Here is a 25,658-nt window from a genome sequence, read left to right as displayed (position 1 = left end):
CGGGGAATGAACAACACAGGGGGAGTTACCCCTCCGGTGGAGGGCACGGGCATGTCCCCACGGCCCCTCTCTGGCAGGCGGGCTCTGTCACAGGTGGGGCGGGGCCCTGGGCCCAGACCATGGCCCCTCCTCGTCTCGAAGGCCCAGCTCACGGGGCCACGTATGCAACTCCCATTTTCTGACAGCTCTCTCAAACTCATTTTCCCACAACGTATGATGGTCCGCTCACAAGATTTTCCATCAGAACATAAACGGATTCAGATTTCTCTGAAGAGTAGGTTTCCCATGTCGGTGCTCTGGTCCACGTTACGATTAAGTCCAAGGACGCAGAGGAAAATAGGTTTTCTTCCTAGGTGGTGTGCTTGATGAAATGAAAATAGTATCTAAGCACCAACCAGCATCTGTGGGAAAAAAGGCCTACGAGCCCGTCCCTGCACTTGGTCAGAGCTGACATGCTCACTTGGGTTTCAGTTTTGTTCCTTCTAGAAAAGCAATTTCTGTGATGTACCCACCCGGGACTAGGGGGCTATGGAGGAAGCAGCACGGCAGCAAGCCTCCCAGGGCTCCCAGAAACATACCAGCTCAGTCATCTCTCCGGCCAGAGACTCCGAAGTCACCCAGGCAGGAGGGCGGGTGCTCCCTACCCCTCCAGCCACGGCTTCAGCCCTGAGAGGCCACTGCCGGCCAGGACCCTATGCAGATTCACACTGCCTATCGGAGACTCGTGTTGTCCACCGACAGGACGGAAGGGTGCAGGGCTGAGCAGAGGGTCCCCCAAACACCCACAGCCGGTGGGGGACCGCACACCGTGGCAGGCTTGGTGACGATCCCCGGCCACCGTACCGGCGCTCAGTGACGTCTCCACAACGTGATGTTATTTGACTGCCCTGCGCTCACAGGCACGCTACAGTTTACACACGAGATGGTGACCTGAAAAATCCGTCGTTAGGCTCAGCATATTAGCGAGTAGTGTGCTGGGTGGTACTTCCTTGAAACCAGCAGAACAGACCCGATATATCAATGTTGTTTTCATCCTCTTTAAATATTTGCAACACAGCAGCCCTCCACTACAGGCCACCAACCGTCTTCTGCTTCTAGAGGGAAAGTAATTACGCAGCTTAAGGGCAGACGCGTGCTCTGAGCTGTCTCAGTGAGCTTTATTGGGCGCACTTACAACCTACCATTGTTTCCTTTCCAATTCATTTCAATAAGAAGCATAGTGAAGTTTCTAGTATTTCCATCCTTAAATCTGACGAAACACAAACAAGCTGACAAACACCAGCATCGCCTCCCCGGAGGGGCTCGGGACCAGGAGAGGCAGGGAGGTCCTGGAGGGATGGGGCCCGGGAGCCACAGGGAGGGCCCGGGGGGGTCAGGACTGGGAGCCGCAGAGAGGTCCTGGAGGGTGTGCGGCTGTCTCGCCACTGACACGTCTCTGCACCAATGGCTTCACCTCTGCACACGTCGGATCCCTCATTCGCAGCATTAACGGTCATGCTCCCAGCTTAAAAATGCTGTGAGGTAATTTACACTTTCCATCCACTTTATTCGCATCTGACTTTCCCAAGACCTGCCTGTCTCCGAGGGATTAATTTCACCAGCCTGGCCACATCTGGGAGATAAAAATGCCCTCTTGCACCAGGAAAATTGCCCACCTCTACTCAAACAGCATTTAGTAAACACATCTTGACATTTGGAGCCATAATCCCGAATCCCCGTCGGGCAGCAGCTGCAAAGGACGAGAGGCACCAGTGCTTCTCGATCCCTAGAAAGCACGTGGGGACAGCTCACAGGCGGTTCCCTGTCCGCGACAGCAGGAACGGCCCGTGGGGTTCCGGCCCAGGGCTCACCCCTGAGCACGCGGTTTCGCTGCCCGACACAAGGACAGACCCGACATGCTCACACCTGGGCGCATACAGGAGAAACCATCCATCAAAACCCGTTCTCTGGCGCATACTGAAGTTGAGGTAAAACATACTTTTTATTTTTTTCCAACGTTTTTTTTTTTTTTTTTTTTTATTTATTTTTGGGACAGAGAGAGACAGAGCATGAACGGGGGAGGGGCAGAGAGAGAGGGAGACACAGAATCGGAAACAGGCTCCAGGCTCCGAGCCATCAGCCCAGAGCCTGACGCGGGGCTCGAACTCACGGACCGCGAGATCGTGACCTGGCTGAAGTCGGACGCTTAACCGACTGCGCCACCCAGGCGCCCCAAAACATACTTTTTAAAGTAGACTTTCAAGAATATGATTAAGAATTACCTATTGGTTCGATCAGATTGCTTTGATAAGGCCCACCTAACACTGATGCAGACTTTTATGCACAGAGGTTTTGTTTTCTCACTGGGCCTACACTCTTTCCCTCCCACGGCCAAGCCACGAGGAGCCACACAGCCCGTTAAAGACCGAAGTGCCCTGGTGAGCCACAGCCCCTGCCACATCCGGGGGGCCGGCCGGGCTCCACACCCAGTTTCCGAGCTCCCAAGCACCCCGTGGGGCAGCCAGGCTGGTCCGATTTCCTCGCATTGCGTGGGGAGGACCCCCTTCCTGGGCCTGGCCCCGCGCTCCTGGCCCGGTGTCGGCCTCTTGGCTGTTCTGCTCGGAGCAGGGCAGCTGGGGCCCGGGCCTGTCCAGGTTCGGATCTAGGCTCCCACGGGCTGCTCACCCTCCCTCCGCAAAGGGCAAACGGGACCCCACCCGCTGCTTTGTGCTGGGCACGGGAGCACCGTGATGAGGGGCCCTCGGGGTCTAGGCCCTGCATCGGCCCTCTGCTCACGAAGCACCCCCCTCCCCCCACTCCCTGTGCCCTTCTTTCCCGGCACGTGGCTCTGCCAGATGAAGTTAATGAGAAGTCAGTCAGATGCCACGGGAAAGGCCTTCCAGGAAGTGTCCGGCCCCAAAGACAAACCCCACATCTCCCAGCAGGACATCTGGACTCTAAGTCAGGTGTTCAGTCGCTGTGCCTCTGCAGACACAGGCCTGAGTGCTGACGATTTTTGTTTTCATTATAAGGATTAGCTAGGGGACCTGGATCCCACTTGCTCCTGAGCCCCTCCCTCCTTCCTCCCTTCTGAAAGCCCCTGCTGTCTATCCTGTGCCAATGAACGGCGAACCCGAAGAAATGAACCTTGGGGAGACGGGACCCTGCTCAGACAGGGAAGCTGGGAAGAAGCCCCAACAGCTGCCTGGGGCGCGTGAGCAATTCCCGGAGGAAGGGGAGGTCCTGCTGGGGCTGGGAGGGTGGGGGTTACCAGGACTGCAGGTGTCAGGGCAGAGGGTGGGTGGGAAGGTTAGAGGCCTTGGGAATAGCATGTGCAAAGGCCACGGGGTCAGCGAGGGGCATGTCCTTCATCACAGACCCGCCTCCACGATGACACTGCTTTGAGAAGCCCGGCGCAGGATCCTACTGTGACCCCGACCGAGGCCCTGGGCCCTGGGGGTTTGTCACCAATTCTAGCCTGCCCCAGCCTGGTACTCAACCTGGATGTGAGGTCCTCTGACCAGAACCCGTTCAGAGTCCACGAGGCCCTGACCAGACTTCATTCTCCAGGAACACTTAAATGTCTGTCTGTCTCATTGCCCCAACTTCCTCAAAAGCAGTGCTTTCTGAGTTGCCTGGTGGCTCCGTCGGTCGAGTGTCTGACTCTTGGCTTCCGCTCAGGTCATGATCTCAGGGTTTGTGGATCAAGGCCTGTGGGGGCGCTCTGCGCGGACAGCAAGGAGGCGGCTTGGGATTCTCTCTCCCTCTCTCTGCCCTCCCCCCTGCCACTCACTCTGTCTCTCTCTTAAGAAGTAAAATAAATACATAAAAATAAAGGCCGTGTTTTCCGCTGAGTAAGTGGGCCGCACGCTCCTGACTGACCACCGTGTCACAGAGCACTGTCCGGTGAGCTTTCTGCCCTGACAGGACGTTTTATAACCTGGAGCATCGTCAACACGGTAGTCTCTTGCCACAAGTGGCCCTTAAGCGCTTGGAATATGACTGGTGTGGTGGAGGTAAGTGGCCACGGGTAGCTCGTGGCTGCTGTACCGAACACCACAGGTCTAGCACCTCTGGTCCGTGGGTTCAGTTTGGTGCAACGAAGCCTTAAGAGCTAAGATAAAGGACCATCCAGGAGCCATTAGCGCTGCACCTTATACTGGTAGCCATGTTACTCGTGGCTGCGTCTGTGAAACCGTTCGTTCTCCTGTAGAAACGCCCTCAATGGTCTCTCAGGGCCACAGATGTGCACTCCTGTCCCGGCCACCGCTGGGCAAGGACAGCAGCTGCCGGTTTTATGGCTTCTGCCTGCCTCTTGACAGAAGACTGTCCCGACAGCAAGCCAGGATGTCACCTGACGAAACACTGGAGGGGACCCCACACACCGAATGGCAGGACAGGGAGGGGACGTGCACACAGGGGGACTGGGAGAGACACCCCAGGTCTCAGGTTTCTCAGACATGAGCTTTCCTCTACGTGGAAGTCTCATCTAGAACCTCATCTGAATGCTCAGTACTTAGCAGGTGAATGAGACCATCGGGCTGCGTCGTACTCGAGACAAGCTGACTGCAAACCCTCGGGTGCTGTGACTTCAGAACACGTTTGTCACACCGTGAGCTAGATTACCCGCATCCAAACCTCAGGACTCGGTCATTTGTTTGTTTTTGAAAGACAGAGCAGGCAGGGGGAGGAGCAGAGAGGGAGAGAGGACCCCGAGCAGGCTCCACACTCAGCACAGAGCCCGTCGTGGGGCCCGATCCATGACCCCGGGGGTCATGAGCTGAGCTCAATCCCCGAGCCGCCTGGGTGCCCTGGGACTCGGTTGTTTAAATAGAAGATGAAGGCTTGTGCCTCATTCTAAGAGATGGCATTTACTGCTATTTCCCTCTGAGTCAAGATCACGGGCCGCGATGACCCCTGGCGGTCGGCCGTCAAGCGGGCTCGGCCAGCCGTCCCTAGCGCCGAGGTGGGAGCCACGTCTCTTCGTCACATCCCTTCACGGGAATCGTGCAGGAAACTGGCACACAGGGCCCAGGCTGCTCCAAGTCACCCGCAGCGGGGTCGGCACACAACCCCAAGTCGGGCCGGCCCCACCTCACGATGACGTCCCGTCGCACAGAGGCGGCCTGCTAGCTCTGCGTGCCACACGCGGAGCTGCAGTCACGCCCTCGCTCGTTCATTCGGTCAGGCAGCAGCGAGCACAGGTGGTGACTCAGTTGAGGACACAAGGCGCAGGGGCAGTGCCTGGGGGAGGAGGTGAGAGGATCAGCGCGATCGGGCCCTTACCCAGGCTGCCGCTTGATAGCCGTGGGGGGAGATGGGGGACACTGGAACCCCTCGGGGGCAAATCACTCTGTGTCCCACGTCCCTAGTGAGTAGACGGCACCTCTCACCCACGCTCGTCCGACAAATGCACGAAGGAACAAGGAAAGACACAACTGAAATGACCACGTGGTATGTGAGGCTCAGACCAAATGCGTCGAATGTTGGAGGATGGAGGAGAAACAGAATCTCGTCGCCCCTCTCACCTTCCGGGCTAACGTAGGAGTGAAGAGAAAGCATAAAGGACAACGACACACAGTGAGCGGCAGGTTGAAGAGCCCAAGGCTGGCTCAGGGAGGTGCTGCTGGGGTCACGAGGGCCGGGCAGGGGGCAGATGTGAGCACGCCCGGGCACAGGGTGACTGGGAGGGGGACAGGCCCCTTCAAGGGCCTTGGCCAGTCCGTGGAGCCACGGAGTCGAAGGGCCCTCGTGGACAGCCCAAAATCGAGCTGACGAGGCGGGCTGGAGCACCAGCCTGCCAGGTGAGTGCCCTGTCCGGCCCCGGCCTGGGGCCTCTGGTGGCACACACGACTGCCTGCACTTCGGTGGGCCTTCCCAGGCAAGGCGGGACCTGTACGGGGCAGGAGAATTCACCCGAGGGGGAAAGACAGCAGGAGAGGGCAGTCGGGTGAAGCCGGGGGCCCGCCGTGGGCTGAGCTGTGTCCCCTCCCCAAGTCTGCACGTTGAAGCTCTGAGTCCCAGGGAGACAGGGCTTGGAGACCTTCAAAGAGGTGACTGAGGTTGAGCGGGGTCATAGGGTGGGCCCTGGTCCCTTGTCACCGGTGTCCCTTCGGGAAGAGGAGGGCAGAGCACGTGAGGACCTCCAGCCCCGGACTGCCAGCAGTCACGTCTGTTGCCAGGAGGCCCGGACTGTGGGCGGCCATGCCAGCCCCGAAAGACGGATCCAGCAGGAAAGAGGCTTAACCGGGAGTTTCTGTCTGTGCCTCACCAGCGAGGGCCTCCTTCGTGGGCAGCGGCCGCGTTTAATTTGTGCTTATCAGCCTTCCCCCCACAACACTCCTAAGGTCACTGATAAAGCGGAATAAAATTTCCCCAGGCTCGCTCTCTCTTTTTTTAAAAAATAGCTTGCTTGCCTAATTACTTTGAGAGTATTAATTTCATCATCCTCGCTGACTTAATCAGCCAACTGCATTTACAATTCTATAAACTGCAAAAATCATTCTACTGTCATATCATTCTAGGAACTTGTCAGCGCCTTGTAAAACCCAGCCGGTGTTTCTCCCTTCACTGAATTCCAGAAACTCTAGACTGAGCCAGAACAAACTGGGTCTAAACGGAAGCTGCTTCTTAGTTTCTCATTTAGAATGCCTTGTGACTTGAATCCGTGAAAAAAGAAGAAATCGTTCCGTTAATGCTTCCGGTGTCCAATGTGGGGGTAAACGATGGATTTTTATCACCAAAAAAAGAGACTGTTCGCGATGTTTGTGCCTGAGAAAAGTGTGCAGGCCTTCGGCGGATGAGGGGTGGAAATGTCCACGTACCCGCGCCCGGCCCCAGGGCAGAACCCTCGGACACGTAAGACGCGCTCAGAACGGCCCTTAACGGAGCCCACGTTTCCACACTCGGCTCCCACAGCCTCGTGCTTGTCTCTTAGAAGCAGATATGAGTGAACCAACACATACCTGTAACGGGTCCTGTGCACTTCTTTGCTGCGGATAACACCTTACTTCACACACACACAAAAAGTAATTAAAAAAAGAATCAACCTTGGTTTTCACCATAGGTCTGCCGATCCCCTGCGTTACACTTCTCTGAGATAACAGATACAGGTGAATCTTATCACTCTGCTGGCAGTCTAACTTTCAGGCTCGTATGGGGAATACTTACCCCTTGCGTTTTGCTCTCCCTAAATTTGTTTCCATCTTTAAAAAATTCACGGCAGTATTTGATTCCCAGAGGTTGCACATACCATGTCCTTCAAGCAAATAAATGTGCATTTCACTTCCGTGACTCTGCGTTCACTTTCAAAGAATGGGTTAGAAGTGTCACCCTCCACGCGACCAAATTTCATCTCTAAAATGCTCCCTTCCGTTCTTGCGATGGCGGTATGCGTGATGGATGGTCTGAAGCCTCTCAGAGTATAAAATGTGGCGTGGAAATGCTAAATGCTAATATTCCACCAAGGGGTGGAGCAGGAGTGTGAGAACGTGTCATTTCCTTCCCTCCTCAGACCACAGAATTTCCAACCGGAGGAAGCCAGTCTGCGTCCAGGCCGCCAGAAAGTGCCGGGACCTGAGGCTGCCCGACTCTTTCTTAAGGTCAGCGCAGCTTATGATAATGAACATAGAAAGGTTACTATTGTTGTCTTTTGTTGATTTCTTCTAAAAAATGCAGAGAAGAGAAAGGTCACTAAGCAATGTGCCTAAGCTAGTTTGGAATTCACTAATCCAACACTGACTATAATAAAAAAGAGTGGGGACTGATAAAGCCCACTTCAGACGCAGAAAATAAGATTAGAAGTGGCGTTCTGATTTTCAAGCTGTCTTTGGAGACTTCAAAGATGTGGGGCAGGGAGCCAGGAAGGGACGGAAGCTCACGGAGCTTGGCCACGGAGCCAATCCGGAAACACTGACCCACCAGGAGCGGCAGCCTGGGGAGTGGCAGCCGGCCACGTGGTGCACATGCTGAGCCACGAAACATCAGCGTTCGGTGCACTTGGTCCGAAGGGCCCGTAGGTGCAAATGTGTGTATCCAGAACATGCCACGGCAGCCAGGTGGAAGCCATGTCTTCTACAAAACATGAACGGAAGCAACCCCTCAGAGGCTGAGGTGGTCCCACGCCGGACTTGAATCCGTCTCCGTGGAGCACTTGGCAAAAGGCATGGGAGTAATCGTGGCTGGGGGGACGGCTGTCCAGGTAAACACTGTCCCGCATCCCATTCTTCAGGCTCCTCTCTCGTTTCTGACATCAGCTGCTCGCCGCTCCCGCAGCCCCTTCCCTGTGGCATGGCTTCCCGTCTCGCGCCTGAATCTCCACAGCCAGGCCACCGGCTAGGTTTACGGGACATCCGTAAGACAAGGTCCACGAGACATCCGTAAGAAAGGGAACCGACACTATTCTGTTTTACGTGAAATTACTGTAGTCCACACCCTCTTCCTTTTTACGGAGAGGTAGGGGTCATCTAGACAATACGAATGGAAATGACAAAGAATGTATCGAGCTTTACAAACTTCTCCAAGAAGAGCCTGATCTGCCCTCCGGTGCTGCGTGTGGCTCGAACACCACCCGAGGCACAGTCAGACCGACTTGGAGGCTCCCTGGGCAGAACGCGGCTCTCACATATCAGAAACGCCCAGGAGCTTCCTCCTGCCCAACCCCTAAGTGCCAGCAGGGGCTGGTCCGGGGCAAAACCAAAATGACAGAGAACGTCTCTGTTGCAGCCATTTTTAGCATCCCCGCTCCTTTGCTAGATGTTTCTTCCCAATTGTGTGTCCACTGATGCTTTAAGAGCCTCCAACCCTCTTTCAAAGTAGCTGAACGGCGTGGAGGTGAGGGTGTGGCTGGGAGTCCACGTCCCAGCTCCTCGTCAGCAGAAGGACGATGGCTAGACGCAGGCCCCAGGAGTCTCGCCTGGGTCCAGGACAGGAACGCAAACTGTGGCCACCCGGACGGCGTCACCGCTCTCCCGGGAGGAAACACCAAGGCTGCAAGTCACAAAGACACACACCTCCGAAAATTCAACAACTATCACGAATAATGATATTTTGTGGTAAGATGACCTTCCAGGCAAAATCCGTGGCACGTAGGTGGTTCCCCATGTCACCCATCCACAAGCTGGCACTGGTCAGCTTGGGCCACCGTAACAAAGGGCCACAGAGGGGGATGGGGGCTCGCAGAATGACACTGATCATCTCCCCGCTGTGGGGGCGGGAAGTCCCAGGTCTCGGGGAGGGGAGGGTCACTTCTCCCGAGGTACTCTCTCCGAAGCCATCTTCTCGCTGTGTCCTCACAGGGTCTTTCCTCTGGAGCATCCTGGTGCCCGTGTGACTAGTCTCCTCCTCTTGGAAGGAGGACACCAGGCACACCCGTTTAGGGCCTGTCCACAGGACTTCAACTTTTCCCCTCTTTAAAGGTTCTGTCTCCACGTATGTCCTCTCCTGAGCTATCGCGAGTTAGAATTTCAACACAGGAATTTTGGGGACACGCAATTCGGCCCACAACAGATTAATTCACAGGGAGCCGAGTGACCTGTGCTGACCTGGTGGGGGTGGGGCAGGTACCGTTGGGGGGTGGCGACGGGGCCGGAGGAGAACGAAGGCCACAGGGAGGTGGGAGGTGTCGGTGTTTGCTCTGCTTCCCTCCAGCTGGATGTGCACCCACGCCCGTCACTGGAGGCCATGCCAAGGGTGGAGGACGAGGAGAGAACGGCCTCACGGACGGGGAGCAGCAGGATGAAAGGTGATGGGGAGACCCTGTGGGGTGCTTTCAAAAGTAAGTGTGCACAAGGCATCGTCGGGATCGGGTGATACTCCCAATCAAGAAGGGCCTTACGTACCCGGCAAAAGGATTAAAACAACCCAGCGGTCACGGAGACGTGAGGCAGGGGGACACGGGGAGAAGACACCAGCAGGGAAAGACATTCAGAGCATGGGGTGTCCGGGCGCGTGCAGGGTCCCCCCCCCCCGCCCCGCCACGTGCTTGATGAGTTCTGACGAATGAATGAATGAATCCAGGATTACAGCAACCACGTGACGGCCCACGGGGGAAACACTGGGGGCCGCTCATGCCCCTTTCATCCCGCAGAGAAGGAGAGCAGCGGTGGGGACACCCGGGCACAGGAGCCGCTGCCCCCACAGGGTGCGTGTGTGTTCAGTTCGCTCTCCTTCTGCGAGTGGATACGCCGGGCTTGCCATGACGGCTTCATGTGTCTGGAACAACTAAGGTGCTATCTTATTGAAGGCTGTTTTTTAATTTTGGTTTTTATTTTCTTAATGTTTATTTTTGAGAGAGAGAGAGAGAGAGAGAGAGAGAGAGAGAGAGAGAGAGACAGAGCGTGAGCAGGGGAGGGGCAGAGAGAGGGGGAGACACAGGATCCGAAGCAGGCTCCGGGCTCCGAGCTGTCAGCACAGAGCCCGACGCGGGGCTCCATTCCACAAACCGCGAGATCGTGACCTGAGCCGAAGTCAGATGCTTAACCCACTGGGCCACCCAGGCGCCCCTCAGAAAAAGGTTTAGGATTTTTATTTATTTTACAAGTTGCACCACAGCAACAGAGAACATTGTTTTAAAAGAAGAAAAATAGCCCACCACCCTCCACGCAGAGTTGATCTGTCTCCACTTAGGGCCATGAGGGCTGCAAAGCCACAGCCTCTTTATTTATCTTTGCGCACTGGCACGTGGTAGGCACTTACCAGATGTTTGGGATTTAGACAATGCCTCCGTAAACGTTTACTTCTGTATTCTCTTCCCGGCGTGTGTCTCTCGTGGTCTGTGCATCGTAAGCTGTTTTTACTGTTAAGTACACGTGCCAGGAAGTGTGATAAGCAAATATTTGTGATGATCAGTGAGTTGTCACCAATGCCGACGCCTTCGACCTTTTTCTGGAGTTGGAGACATAGACCTTCTCCTTTTACCTGAGTTTGCAGGTGCCTCTTATTGACCCCAAAGTCGCTGGGAGGCTGGTGCTCGCAGACCCATCTGGCCAGCCCGGGGCCCTCCCCACGCTCAGAGCAGCAGCCCGCAGCCAGCCTGCCCCAGGCGCCCTCGGACTCGGTGCCCACGACGTTCCGTCCCAGTCTGGACGAGCCTCCTGGAGGGACTCACACAGAGTGTGTATTGCAGACACTTTCTAACCACTCTCTCCAGGCTGGACTTAAAAATACCTTCATTAGTCACCATGTTTGTCTACCTAACTTACGGTCTAGTGTTCCAGAGGCACAGTCACACACCGTGCACCCTATTAATGGCCACCACTCACCTGAGTTCAGTGCCAACGAGGGATTTCCCCAAAGCAGTCTCCGTTCTAGTGTTTTTCACATTTATTTATTTTTGAGAGACAGAGAAAGACCCAGCGTGAGCAGGGAAGGGGCAGAGAGAGAGGGAGACACAGAACCCGAAGCAGGCTCCAGGCTCTGTGCTGACAGCTCAGAGCCCCACGCGGGTACCCCAAGGTACCCCAAGGTGCCCCAGCAGTCTCCCAGGTACCCCAAGCAGTCTCCATTCTAGAGAGCTATTTGCTGTTACCCAGGAGAAAGTTACTATTTTATATCAAATGCAAACAGAGTTGGTTCAGCATTAGGGAGTGGAACCCATGAGTGAGGGATATAGTGGAGCGTGTGATTTGGAGTAACGGCACACGGAAAATATAACAGATAAACAAGTTTCCAATGATGAGGTTTCCACAATTATTAACAATAACTGACGGGACATTAAAAATTTTTTTTAATGTTTATTTATTATTGAGAGACAGACACAGAGTGTGAGCAGGGGAGGGGCAGAGAGAGGGGGAGACACAGAATCCAAAGCAGGCTCCAGGCTGTTCACACAGAGCGTGACGCGGGGCTCACAGACCGCAAGATCATGACCTGAGCCGAAGTTGGCCGCTTAACCGACTCAGCCACCCAGGCGCCCCCTGATGGGACATTCTTAACCAAAGGTCTTAGATGAATCAAGTCTTCCCACTGATATAAAAACCATGACATCATGGTTTGAGTCTCAATGACATCACCATTGAGAGTCAGGACACGATTAACTTGTGGCCGGAGAGCACCTTTGCTCAGGACCCCGGCCGTCCCCGAGGCACCCATGCTGCACCCCAGAAACCCTGTCCCTCCTCCGTCTAGGGTCTGCCCAGGTACAGGTCTAAGCTGGCAAAGAGTAGCCCAGAGCTCTCTCCTGAAACCTTGCACGGGAGACCACAGAAGGCCACGTCGGGAATTGCATCTGAATTTCAGTCTGGAATTATGAGCATTGCGACTGCACCCCCATTACACATCTGACACTTCCTTGATTTTCACTTTCTCTACTTATGTGACCCCACTTTTAGAATTCACCACGCCCTTTTCTGACCTCGACTTCTGCACCGGCTCATCCTGCTGGGACGCCCTCTCCTTTCTGCACGGCTGTCCTTCACAACGGCTCGACGCCCGTGGGCTCCGGACCCCCTCGTCTCCATTCCCTGCGCCCCCACACTGCTGCGAGCACCCTCCTGTTCACACCTTCGTCCCCAAGTCCAGGTGTGGTAGGGTGGCACGGGCGTGTAAGAACAGCCCTGTGCTCGGCGGCATCCCCGGTGGGCACACGGCCGAGTCTCAGTAGGGCTTGAAAAGGACGCCCGTCTCCTCCATGAGACCAGAAGGTCCGGTGGCCCGCCTGCCTCCACCCTGCAGTTCAGCACTTAGTCCGTGCTTTTGATGAGCCCAGGATGGGTCCACAGATACAGTAACCTCCGCTGAAAGCCTAACAGCACTGGAGGGTTCCCAGTCGGTCACACACACGACATCTTTTCTGCACTTGAAGGGGTAGAATCCCAGGGTGTATAGTTCAGGTGAAGGCTCAGGGTAGAGCCTTGCATGGAAGATTCACGTACAACCGGGAAGCTCCCGCCCACCAGCTTCTAGGAGCTGGCTCCTCTTCACAGCGACTCAGGTCAACCATGAGTTTCACAAATATTGAGAACCATGGGAAAATTCAAGTTTTAGACAATTAGCCCCTCATTTATTTAGCGTCAGTTAGGTAAAAGTTCTTTAAATCAGTGTTTGACATAGCCACGTAAGTGCCCATTTGAGAGGTTTTATAAACTTTAAATTGAAGTTTGTTTTTTAAATATTGCTTAATTGCTATTTCTCTGCTGCCTTAAGCCGAGTAGAAAGAACAAACACTCAGCTATTCCTGATGCCTCCGAGTCCCCGTTTCAAATATTAGCAGGTGCTCTTTGGTGCCACAGCAAAGGCCTTAGACACTGTTGAGACGAGGAGGACAGTCACCCCTGTTCCGGGTGGTCCCGGATGTGAAAGTGGAAGGATACCCCACTTTAAAAACATCTTTCTGCTTCAAGAAAAAATCACTTCTAACCACAGAAAATTTTAGAGGTTCACCAATTTATGAACACAGATGAGATCACGGCCTACTTGAAAATGACCAGTGGTCACTACAGGCTCTCTGTGGTGTCTTCACCAATCAGAGCCCCACCTGCATGTCATTGCTCAAGAAAACGAAATATGCCTCTGCTTCTCCAGGACGGACAGGGAAGGGGGGTCCACAGAAGGACACGGTCTTAGTCCCGAGTAGATCAGATTGTACAGGGAAGGGGGATCCACAGAAGGACACGGCCTTAGTTCCCACTAGAAGCCTCTTGTCTGTTATCTCTGTTTTGAAACCCTTTATTGTAAATGGTATTTAAAAGTACCAATGTCCTAAATCAAAGATGCACACCTGTTTGGCTCCACTCCAGCTTGAATGACCGTCAGATTGTCCTCAAAATGAAGACAACTGCACTCAGCAAAGGAAAAGTGCGTGAATGAAGCTCAGAACACAAGGATACTTGGGTTCACAAAGAGACGTGGCAAAGAAAGGAAGGAAATCACAGAACACCGAAACAAAAATGGAAGTAGGAACCACACCTTGCAGTTTGTCTGCTTTGTTCTTATGGGAACTTACCCTACAAGCTAATGCTGGTGACACAGCTCAGGCCAGGGGCCAGCAGTTTGACTGTGGCAAGGGTGTGGAGAAAAAGGGACCCTGGCACACCACTGGTGGGAATGAAAATTGGTACAGCCATTATGGAAGGCAGTATGGAGGTTCCTCAAAACATTAACAGTAAAATTATGCAGAAATCCCATTTCTGGGTGTTTGCCCTACGGAAATAAAATCGTTATCAAGGGGGTGTCTGCTCTCCCTGTGCTCACTGCAGTGTTATTCACAGTAAATGGGCCATGGAAAGAACCCAAGTGTCTATCTGCGCATGAACAGATAAAGAAAATGTGGCACATATACAATGGAATATTACTTATCCTTAAAAAAGGAAATCCTGCCATTCATGCCAGCATGGATGAACTTGGAGGCAATAATGTGAAGTGAAATAATTTATCAAGGACTTCAGACTAAATCTGGGACAAAGAATAAAAGCTTTTTATTGCTTGTGGATGACTTCAAGATTGCAATGAAAGTCACTCCTATTTCTGTTTTATATATGGTTATTTATCATATATTAGATAAGTGTCCCCTTTCTAGAACCTTCCCTAATAGGTTATAGGTGTACAGAGGGCAGGGCCTACAGCTCATTTATTTGGGTACTTTTTCACTGTGTTTAATGCACACTTTTCGCAGAGAAGACGTTTAAAAATTCTGCTAAGTGGCTAAATGAATAAACGGCAGGATCCAAGGAAGAAAGAATGCACGCATATACCATACGCAGTGCCTAATCACGTAGCGTGTCCAGACGACACTCGAGGCGTGACCTCACACCAGTGAGTCGGGAGCAGACTCGGGGAAGCTCCCATAACAGCACTGTTTCAAATAAAAGCATCTATGTCTAATAATCCATAGTGAAAGATTTTAAAGTAAGGGGTAACAAATCTATAGGGAGGAATTACCAAGATTCACAAAATGTAAAAGGGGGATTTTCTAAATTTTTTTTTCAACGTTTTTGATTTATTTTTGGGACAGAGAGAGACAGAGCATGAACGGGGGAGGGGCAGAGAGAGAGGGAGACACAGAATCGGAAACAGGCTCCAGGCTCCGAGCCATCAGCCCAGAGCCCGACGCGGGGCTCGAACTCACAGACCGCGAGATCGTGACCTGGCTGAAGTCGGACGCTTAACCGACTGCGCCACCCAGGCACCTAAAAGGGGGATTTTCTAAAAGTACACCATTGACTCAGGGTGGGTGAGCGGGGTTCCATTTACATCCAACCCAGGCTACAGGTGCGTGTGGTCCATCTCTGCTAGATTCACTTCAGCTGCATGTAGCAGGGAACAGTCAAATCACAATAGCTTGAACAACACAGCAGATTTCTCTCTCATGTGAAATTTGGAAGCTGGTTTATTGACGACCCTCTTCCTGGCTTGCAGGGAGGTGATCGTCCTCTCACCGTGTCCTCACTTGGGGGAGAGACAAAGGGCTTGTGTCTCTTCCTCTCTTATAAGGACACTGATCCCATGACGACAGCTCCACCCTTGTGGCCTAATCACCTCCCAAAGGCCACACCTCCTAGGATCATCATATTGGGATATTGGGTTTCAACAGCAAACATTCAATCCATAGCCATCGGAGAGGACAGTGTGCGTGCCCACCTTCCCTCACAGATGTGTTCCAGGCATGTTTACATTTGTCCTCTCGCACATAATTGAGAAGGAGCACCTACACCTATAAGAATCAGAAGAAAATGCCCATCTGGGGTGCTTCCTGTTCGTCACCACCTGCATTTTCAACCCGCCATCAAAAGGCATGATGTGGAGGAAGAGCCAAGATGGCAGAAAAGCATGGAAGTTTTTTTTGTGTCTCACGTCCATGAAATACAGGCAGATCAACACTAAACCATCCTGCACACCTAGAAAACTGATTGGAGGATTAAAACAACAATCTGCACAACCTGAACCACAGAATTTAGCAGGTACATGGTGTGGAGAGGTGAACGGGGGACAGAGAAGCCACGGAGGGCAGGGAGCCATTTTTGCTTGTGGAGAAAGGATGGAGATGGAGGGGGGCCGGAGAGTTTGGGAAAAGCCCCCCCCCCACCCCACCACCAACAAAAGCAGCTGGAGAGAAAGCAGAAAAGTAGAAACAGCTGCAGGGGACTGAACTAAAAAGGGAGAAAGGAGAGGGTTTAAATTCCATTAGGACTTTATAAACAGGGATCACAGAGTCTGAAACTCTGCAGCTCGATACCTGGCGGTGCTCTGGTGGGAAAGGCAAATCCCCAGGAGCAGAGTGGGGTCTGGGAGATCCTCGGGCGAATCTCCCAGGGGATTCAGGAGAATTACACGGGAGAAGCAGTTCCACTGCTGGAAAAGCATTTGGTAGAGGCTCTGTGGCCACCCAGTCCCAGCAGACCCCGGAGAACCACCACATTTGCTGGTGCTAGAACAAGGTCATTAAAGGTGAAGCCTGGTGCCAGACGTGTGTTGTGACTTTCCATAATCCCTGAAACGCTGCTGCTACACAATTGTGTGAATCTTTTCTGGGGCGGGCTGGCACCCGGCCGCAGTCACTGAGCATCAGCAGCAGCACAGTCCTGCGAACATTCCTGGGTGTAGCCGGCATCCAGACATTGCTTGGTGAGACCTTCCCACAGAGGGGCAGGACGGGTCAAAGTCACAGTCCTCTAGAAGTGAGGGGTTGGGAAACACAGCTGCATTTGAGATAAAACTTAGGAGGGAGGTGCCACCTGGCAACCCGATGGTTCGGTCACAGACAGTGGACGGAAGCCAGAGACAAAGGATGGGTGCACAATTGCTGGTCGGGGAGAGCACAGAGTTCCAATACTAGAGACTGGGTAGCTGGGTGACGCCATTTTCACACCTCCCACACAGCATACACACCTAAAAGTGCCACAACAATCCATCCCAGTAAGCTAAACAGCGCCATCTAGTGGAGAACAGAACCATTACACTAAGCCCCGCCCAACTGGGCCAACCTCACTCTTCAGGAACAACACAAATCTCTCCACCTGCTTAGTTTACGGATTATACAGTGCTTCATAGTTTGACTTCTAGGGGAAACCAATGTAATTTCAATTGTATTTCAGTCTGTTCACTGATCAATCTGTTCAATTTTCTTTTTTCTTTTTCTTTTCCTTGTTTTTTCTTTTTCTTGAGTACAGAAAGAGAAAAAAAATATTTTTATTTTCAATTTTTATTCAAAAAAATTTTTAATGTTCATTTATTTTTGAGAGACAGAGAGAGGGCAAAGCAGGGAAGGGGCAGAGAGAGAAGGAGACACAGATCCAAAGCAGGCTTCAGGCTCTGAGCTGTCAGCACAGGGCCCGATGCAGGGCTTGAACCCACGAACTGCAAGATCATGACCTGAGCCAAAGTCGGACGCTTAACCAACTGAGCCACCCAGATGCCCCTAGTTTCAATTTTTATTAAAAATATTTTCTTTATTTTTTCTACTATATTTTTTACTGTTTGTAAATTTTTCAAATTCTATTTTAGTTCCATCATTTCATTTTATTCTATTTCATTGTATTCATTTTCTCAAATTTTCAAACGTTTTCTTTCTTTTTTCTTTTTTCTCTAATCTATTAAGCTCCTTTCAATAGCCAGACCAAAACACACCTAGAATCTAGGATCATTTATTTGATTTTATGTGTGTGTGTTGTTTTTAATTTTTTAATTTTAATTTTTTTTACCTTATCAATTCCTTTTCTCCTTCAAAATGAAGAAACAAAGGAATTCACCCCAAAAGAAAGAGCAAGAAGAAATGACAGCCAGGGACTTAATCAACATAGCAAGATGTCTGAACCAGAATTTAGAATCATGATAGCAATGATACTAGTTGGGGTCAAAAATAGATTAGAATCCCTCTCTGTGGAGATAAAACAAGTAAAAACTAGTCAGGACAAAATAAAAAATGTTATAACTGAGATGCAATCCCGAATAGATGCCACGGCAGCAAGGATGGATGAGGCAGAGCAGTGAATCAGTGATACAGAGGACAAAGTTATGGAGAATAATGACCGCCCCCCGCCCCAAAAAATAAGAGGGAGACTAAGGCAAAAGAGCACGATTTAAGAATTAGAGAACTCAGTGACTCATTAAAAAGGAACAATATCAGAATCCTAGGGGTCCCAGAAGATGAAGAGACAGAAAAAGGGGTAGAAGGGTTATGTGAGCAAATCATAGCAGAAAAGTTGTCTAACCTGGGGAAAGATACAGACATCAAAATCCAGGAAGCACAGAAAACTCCCATAAGATTCATCAAAAACCAACCATCAACAGGGCATATCATAGTCAAATTTACAAAATACTCAGGCAAGGAAAGAATCATGAAAGCAGCAAGGGAAAAAAGTCCTTAACCTACAAGGGAAGACAGATCAGGTTTGCAGCAGACCTATCCACAGATACATGGCAGGCCAGAAAGGAGTGGCAGGATATATTCAATGTGCTGAATCAGAAAAAATATGCATCCAAGAATTCTTTATCTAGCAAGCCTGTCATTAAAAATAGAAGGAGACATATGGGGCGCCTGGGTGGCTCGGTTGTTTGAGCGTCTGACTTCAGCCCAGGTCATGGTCTTGCAGTGAGTTTGAGCCCCATGTCAGGCTCTGTGCTGACAGCTCAGAGCCTGTAACCTGCTCCAGATTCTGTGTCTTCCTCTCTCTGCCTCTCCCCTGCTCATGCTCTGTCCCTCTCTCTGTCTCTCTCTCAAAAATAAATAAACATTAAAAAAAATTTTTTTTAAATAGGAGAAATTAAAAGTTTCCAAGACAAACAAAAATTAAAGGAGTCTGTTACTACTAAACCAGCCCTGCAAGAAATTTTAAGGGGGACTCTCTGAAGGGAGAAAAGACCAAAAAAAAAAAAAAAAAGGCCCAAAGCAACAAAGACTAGAAGGGACCAGAGAACACCACCAGAAACTCCAACTCTACAAGAAACATAATGACAATAAACTCATATCTTTCAGTACTCACTCTAAACGTTAATGGACTAAATGCTCCAATCAAAAGATATAGGGTAACAGAATGGATAAGAAAACAAGGTCCATCTATATGCTGTTTATAAGAGACCCACTTTAGACCTAAAGACACCTTCAGATTGAAAGTAAGGGGATGGAAAACCATCTATCATGCTAATGGTCGACAAAAGAAAGCCAGAGTAGCCATACTTAGACAATCTAGACTTCAAAATAAAGAATGTAACAAGAGATGAAGAAGGGCATTATATTATAATTAAGGAGACCTAACAATTGTAAACATTTATGCTCCAAATGTGAAAGCCCCAAAATATATAAATCAATTAATCACAAACATAAAGAAACTCACTGAAAATAATACCATAGTAGTAGGGGACTTCAACACCCCACTTACAACAATGGACAGATCATCTAAACAGAAAATCAACAAGAAAACAATGGCTTTGGATGACACACTGGACCAGATGGACTTAACAGACATATTCAGAACATTTCATCCTAAAGCAGCAGAATATACATTATTCTCCAGTGTACATGGAATGTTCTCTAGAACAGATCACATACTAGGGCACAAATCAGCCCTCAACAAGTACAAAAAGATCTAGATCATACCATGCATATTTTTCAGACCAAGTTATGAAACTCAAAATCAACCACAAGAAAAAAATTTGGAAAGGTAGCAAATACTTGGAGACCAAAGAACATCCTACTAAAGAATGAATGGGCTAACCAAGAAGTTAAAGAGGAAATTAAAAAGTACATTGGAAGCCAATGAAAATGATAACACCACAACCCAAAACCTCTGGGACGCAGCAAAGGCAGTCATGAGATGAACGTACATAGCAATCCAGGTCTTCCTAAAGAAGGAAGAAAGATCTCAGATACACAACCTAATCTTACACCTTAAAGAACTGGGAAAAGAACAGCAAATAAAACCCCAAACCAGGAGAAGACAGGAAATAATAAAGATTGAAGCAAAAATCAATGCTATTGAAACCAAAAAAACAGTAGAACAGATCAATGAAACCAGAAGCTGGATCTTTGAAAGAATTAACAAAATTGATAAACCAGTTTGATCAAAAAGAAAAAGGAAAGGACCCAAATAAATAAAATCAAGAATGAAAGAGGAGAGATCACAACCAACACATCAGAAATAAAAACAACAATAAGAGAATATTATGAGCAATTATACATCAATAAAATGGGCAATCTGGCAGAAATTGACAAATTCCTAGAGACATATACATTACCAAAACTGAAACAGGAAGAAATAGAAAATTCAAACAGACCCAAAACCAGTAAAGAAATTGAATTCGTAGTAAAAAAAATCTCCCCAAAAACAAGAGTCCAGGACCAGATGGCTTTTCAGGGGAATTCTACCAAATATTTAAGGAAGAGTTAACACCTATTCTCTTGAAGCTGTTCCAAAAAATAGAAATGGAAGGAAAACTTCCAAACTCTTGCTATGAAGCCAGCATTACCTTGATTCCAAAACCAGACAAAGACCCCACTAAAAAGGAGAACTATAGACCAATTTCCCTGATAAACACGGATGCAAAAATCCTGAACAAGATATTAGCCAACCAGATCCAACAATACATTAAAAAGATTATTCACCATGACCAAGTGGGATTTATACCTGGGATGCAGGGCTGGTTCAATATCTGCAAAACAATCGTTGTGATTCATCACATCAATAAAAGAAAGGACAAGAACCACATGATCCCCTCAATAGATGCAGAGAAAGCATTTGACAAAATACAGCATCCTTTCTTAATAAAAACCCTCAAGAAAGTAGGGATAGAAGGAGCATACCTTGAGATCATAAAAGCCATATATGAAAGACCCACTGCTAATTATCATCCTCAATGGGAAAAAACTGAGAGCCTTCCCCCTAAGGTCAGGGACAAGACAGGGATGTCCACTCTTGCCATTGTTATTCAGCATAGTATTGGAACTCTTGGCCTCAGCAGTCAGACAACACAAAGAAATAAAAGGCACCCAAATTGGCCAGGAGGAGGACAGCCTTTCACTCTTCACAGATGACAGGATACTCTATATGGAAAACCCAAAAGATTCCACCAAAAAACTTCTAGAAGTAATTCATGAATTCAGCAAAGTGGCAGGATATAAAATCAATGCACAGAAATCGGTTGCATTCCTATACACCAACAATGAAGCAACACAAAGAGAAATCAAGGAATAGATCCCATTGACAATTGCACCAAAAACCATAAAATACCTAGGAATAACTCTAACCAAAGAGGTGGGAAATCTATACACTGAAAACTATAGAAAACTTATGAAAGAAATGAAGAAGACACACCAAAAAATGGAAAAACATTCCATTCTCCTGAATCGAAAGAACAAATATTGTTAAAATGTGAGTACTACCCAAAGCAACCTACACATTCGATGCAATACTATCAAAATAACACCAGCATTCTTCACAGAGCTAGAAAAAACAATCCTAACATTTGTATGGAACCAGAAAAGACCCCAAATAGCCAAAGCAATCTTGAAAAAGAAAACCAAAGCTGGAGGCATCACAATCCCAGACTTCAAGCTATACTACAAAGCTGTAATCATCAAGACAGTATGGTACTGGCACAAAAACAGATACTCAGACCAATGGAACAGAATAGAGAACCCAGAAACGGACCCAGAAATGTATGGCCAACTAATCTTTGACAAAGCAGGAAGGAGTATCCAATGGAATAAAGACAGTCTCTTCAGCAAATGGTGCTGGGAAAACTGGACAGCGACGTGCAGAAGAATGAACCTGGACCACTTTCTTACACCAGACACAAAAATAAACTCAAAATGGATGAAAGACCTAAATGTGAGACAGGAAGCCATCAAAATCCTCGAGAAGAAAGCAGGCAAAAACCTCTTTGACCTCTGCCACAGCACCTTCTTACTCAACACGTCTCCGGAGGCAAGGGAAACAGAAGCAAAAATGAACTACTGGGACCTCATCAAAATCAAAAGCGTCTGCACAGCGAAGGAAACAATCAGCAAAACTAAAAGGCAACCGACAGAATGGGAGAAGATATTTGCAAACGACATATCAGATAAAGGGTTAGTATCCAAAATCTACAAAGAACTTATCAAACTCAACACCCAAAAAACAAATAATCCAGTGAAGAAATGGGCAGAAGACGTGAATAGACACTTCTCCAAAAGACATCCAGATGGCCAACAGGTACATGAAAAGATGCTCAACGTCGCTCCTCATCAGGGAAATACAAATCAAAACCACAATGAGATATCACCTCACACCTGTCAGAACGGCTCACATTAACAACTCAGGCAACAACAGATGTTGGCAAGGATGCGGAGAAAGAGGATCTCTTTTGCATTGTTGGTGGGAATGCAAGCTGGTGCAGCCACTCTGGAAAACAGTATGGAGGTTCCTCAAAAAACTAAAAATAGAACTACCCTATGACCCAGCAATGGCACTACTAGGTATTTATCCACGGGATACAGGGACACATTCACCCCCATGTTTATAGCAGCACTATCGACAATAGCCAAAGTATGGAAAGAGCCCAAATATTCATTGGTGGATAAACAGGTAAAGAAGATATGGTATATACATACAATGGAGTATTACTTGGCAATCAAAAAGAATGAAATCTTGCCATTTGCAACTACGTGGATGGAACTGGAGGGTATTATGCTAAGCGAAATTAGAGAAAGACAAATATGTGACTTCACTCATATGAGGACTTTAATGTACAAAACAGATGAACATAAAGGGAAGCAAAAATAATATAAAAACGGAGGGGGATGAAAACATAAGAGACTCTTAAATATGGAGAACAAACAGAGAGTTGCTGGAGGGTTGTGGGAGGGGGGATGGGCTTTGTGGGTAAGGGGCATTAAGGAATCTACTCCTGAAATCTGCGTTGCACTGTATGCTAACTAACTTGGATGTAAATTTAAAAAATAAAATAAATAAAGTTTTTAAAAAAGGCATGATGCTCACAGTGGAGATCTAGGTCTGTCATTCCCCAAGAGTTTCTCCACTGGATGGGAAGAAATAATCTATGTGACTGGCAAAAACCTAGCCATGAAAGAGAACTAATGCTACCTCCCATACCTGGGACCAGCTTTCTCCTGCTCACATCAAGGCTCTCATCGGCTGAATACCACATTCCTTGAAGAAAACACTTTGTTCGCTGAATTTCTAGGGCAGAATCCTCACCTTATGCCTTCTCTTCTCAGCCAGTCTCCTTGTTAGCAAATTAGGCAAGTTGCCAAGATGCCATTCCATTAGGCAGGGTGCTGGCCACCATGAACATGCTCTGCGCATCCGTCCACTCACCCATCAACCGTCCTTGACCTCTATCCGTCTATCTTTTCCTTTGCTCCAAAACAAGGATGCAAAGTCTTCTTTAATTCAGAAATTTACTTTCAGTTCCTAATTTTTAAGCGCATACACTCTCCAGAATATCTTTCTTCCCTGCTTCCTCTCTCATTTGTTTCTCTTTTTTCTTCCCTTTTATCTTGCAAATCCCACAGAGAAAGGCAGATGATTGAAAAGGGAGGCTTAGGCAGAGCAGAGGAAAACAATTCTAGCTGTAATGGCCCAAGGAGCCTGGGAGGTTAGCTGACCTTTCCTCGCGGGCCAGCCGGGCGCCAATCTTGCCTCATTCCTGTTCCGTGTGGATCTAATTGCTTCATTGTCTATCTTTGAGCTTCTCTAAGCCATAATATCTTCTGTTACCTTTTCTCCGTTTGTTATTGTTTTCTGTTTATTCGTTTTGTTTGTGACCTAAAATCCTAAATGAACAAATTCCTGATTAAAGAAAAAAGAAATTCAAGATACTTTTAGATAAGTTGTGGCAAAAGCGTCAGGGGCTCTTGACTGAAGCACGAAGCATGTGTCCCTAGGGTGAGGGTTGAAGGAAAGGTGCAGGGCACCACCCCAGGCACAAGCACCTGCTTGCTCTCAGTTTGGAAGTCTGTCCCACTTCTGTGTCCAGCACAATCCGGCCCCATTTCACATTTTGTTTTACTCTTACCTGCTGAGGACAGGTACAAACACACACCTGTTCCTGGTCCACCCCCCCCCCCCCCATGTACATATTTGGAATCCAATTTTAGAGAAAGCATTGCCATTTTCTCTTTACTTACCAGTGGCTCGTTTTGTTAATTTTTAACTAAAAAGAGCTGTTTTTCGCCACTAGCAGACAACATATGAGATATTTATTTTCTGTCAGTTAAGCAAATAGCTATTTATGGGAGTTCAAAACAGATTATAAATGTGTCTGTCTGTTACAGTTGTCTGACAGTCCCCATGTGAAACACTGGGTAAAAGCATCTGTTCATCAGAGGTGGGAACTGAGCTAAAAAGGTACAGAGCCTAGGATCCAGGGGGACAAGGTGGGGGGGGGGGCGCGGGGAGGGAGAGGAGGGAAGGCGAGGGACGAGGAGGGAACAGTCTGGCTAATGAAACGTCATTCACATCAGGGGACAAGCTCCACCCCCTCCCTCGTGGGTCTCGTGGACTGGCCTTTGGATGGAGCCTCGTCTACACAGCCCTTCCGCCTCGAAGACTCTGCAGGATCCCCGCGCGGACGGCACGGTTTCCTTCGCTCTAGGGGTAATAACCTCTTCCAAGAACTTTTTTATTCAAGCCAAAACGCAGCAAATCGGAGGTCACTGATTTTTCTCCGAGGAAAACGATGCTTCTCTGTAAGGCACCGTCTGCCTGTTTTGAGTGTTCGGAAGAGGGGAAGGCGGAGAGGAGGCGGCTGGGCGGGGAGGCGCGGGAGGGGCTGTGTCGTGACGTTTCGACGCAGAGAAGGGGCAGGCCTCCCCGTGTCCCCAGGCGCGGCCCTCTCGGGCCTCTCGAGGGGGATGTGTGACCTCGCGGCGCTGCTCCCCTGGGCGCGCACACGGGGCGCTGGGGCAAGGCGCTCGGAAGGGCTGGGGCGGGGGGGGGGGGGGGGGGGCGGGAGACACAAAGGGAGATCCAGGCGCCGCGGCTGGGCCTCCCCCCTCCCCCCACCCCGGGGCAGGAGGTCCCTGCGGCCCACCGCCTCTCTGAAGGTCATCAGGGACGGATCCCAGTGGACACACACACCCCCATCACATCAGCAGACAGAATGGTTTCCGTGGCAACGCCTGGACAGAGCGATGCCTGCGTTCGGCATTAATTTAAAATATTTTCCCCAGCCTCCTTGGAGTCGGTTCTGTGAAACACAAGTGCTCCAAGGCGTCCCAATCTGCGGCGTCCTTTGAAATTCTATCCCGTGTGTGTTGGAGCTGAGCCAATTAACAGGAAGAGAATTGGGTGGATTGCAGAGAAGCTGGCAAGACTGTGTTTACCAATTAGTTTTTTTTATGATGCAAATGTCGCGCCGCATGCGGCAGGAATAAAAGCTAGCTATGCTGAATATGAAACTGTTAATTGCATTTTCGGAGACACAGCTACAAGGTGAAACTAATCATACAAATGATAACCGAGTCTCACCACCTACAGAGCTCGGCTATTGCACCTCCACTAATCTGTGTTAAAACAGCCCCATTCGCCTTTGCAGGAAAGGAAAACACAGCATTTGGTACAGAGCCTTCCGTTTTAAAGAGAAAAAAGTGTGTATATGTGGGAAGCAATATAAAGGATAATTTCCACTTAAATCAGATTAATAATGTTAACAAACACTATGGCAAAGGGCAGGATGATGCTTCTTGGTGCTTCTTTGCTTTAAAATTATACAAGAATGTGTTTGCAAATGAACACTGGCACATT

General features: G+C 49.4%; 1 protein-coding gene and 1 long non-coding RNA gene across 7 annotated transcripts in view; one reads left to right on the top strand and one right to left on the bottom strand.

Moving 5' to 3' along the window:
• PTPRN2 (protein tyrosine phosphatase receptor type N2) overlaps nucleotides 1-25,658 on the bottom strand; it is an 831,667-nt gene that overhangs the window by 356,591 nt on the left and 449,418 nt on the right. The gene's annotated exons all lie outside the window — the stretch shown is intronic.
• LOC131508656 (uncharacterized) lies at nucleotides 24,325-25,305 on the top strand. The gene is made up of 2 exons (XR_009260073.1): nucleotides 24,325-24,601; nucleotides 25,085-25,305. It is a non-coding gene; the product is annotated as an uncharacterized LOC131508656 (long non-coding RNA).

The sequence above is a fragment of the Neofelis nebulosa genome, chromosome 4 (assembly GCF_028018385.1).
Source record: "Neofelis nebulosa isolate mNeoNeb1 chromosome 4, mNeoNeb1.pri, whole genome shotgun sequence".
In the NCBI taxonomy this organism is placed as follows: Eukaryota; Metazoa; Chordata; class Mammalia; order Carnivora; family Felidae; genus Neofelis; species Neofelis nebulosa.
Note: the sequence above shows the minus strand (reverse complement) of the source record. Positions and strands in the feature narration are given on the sequence as shown.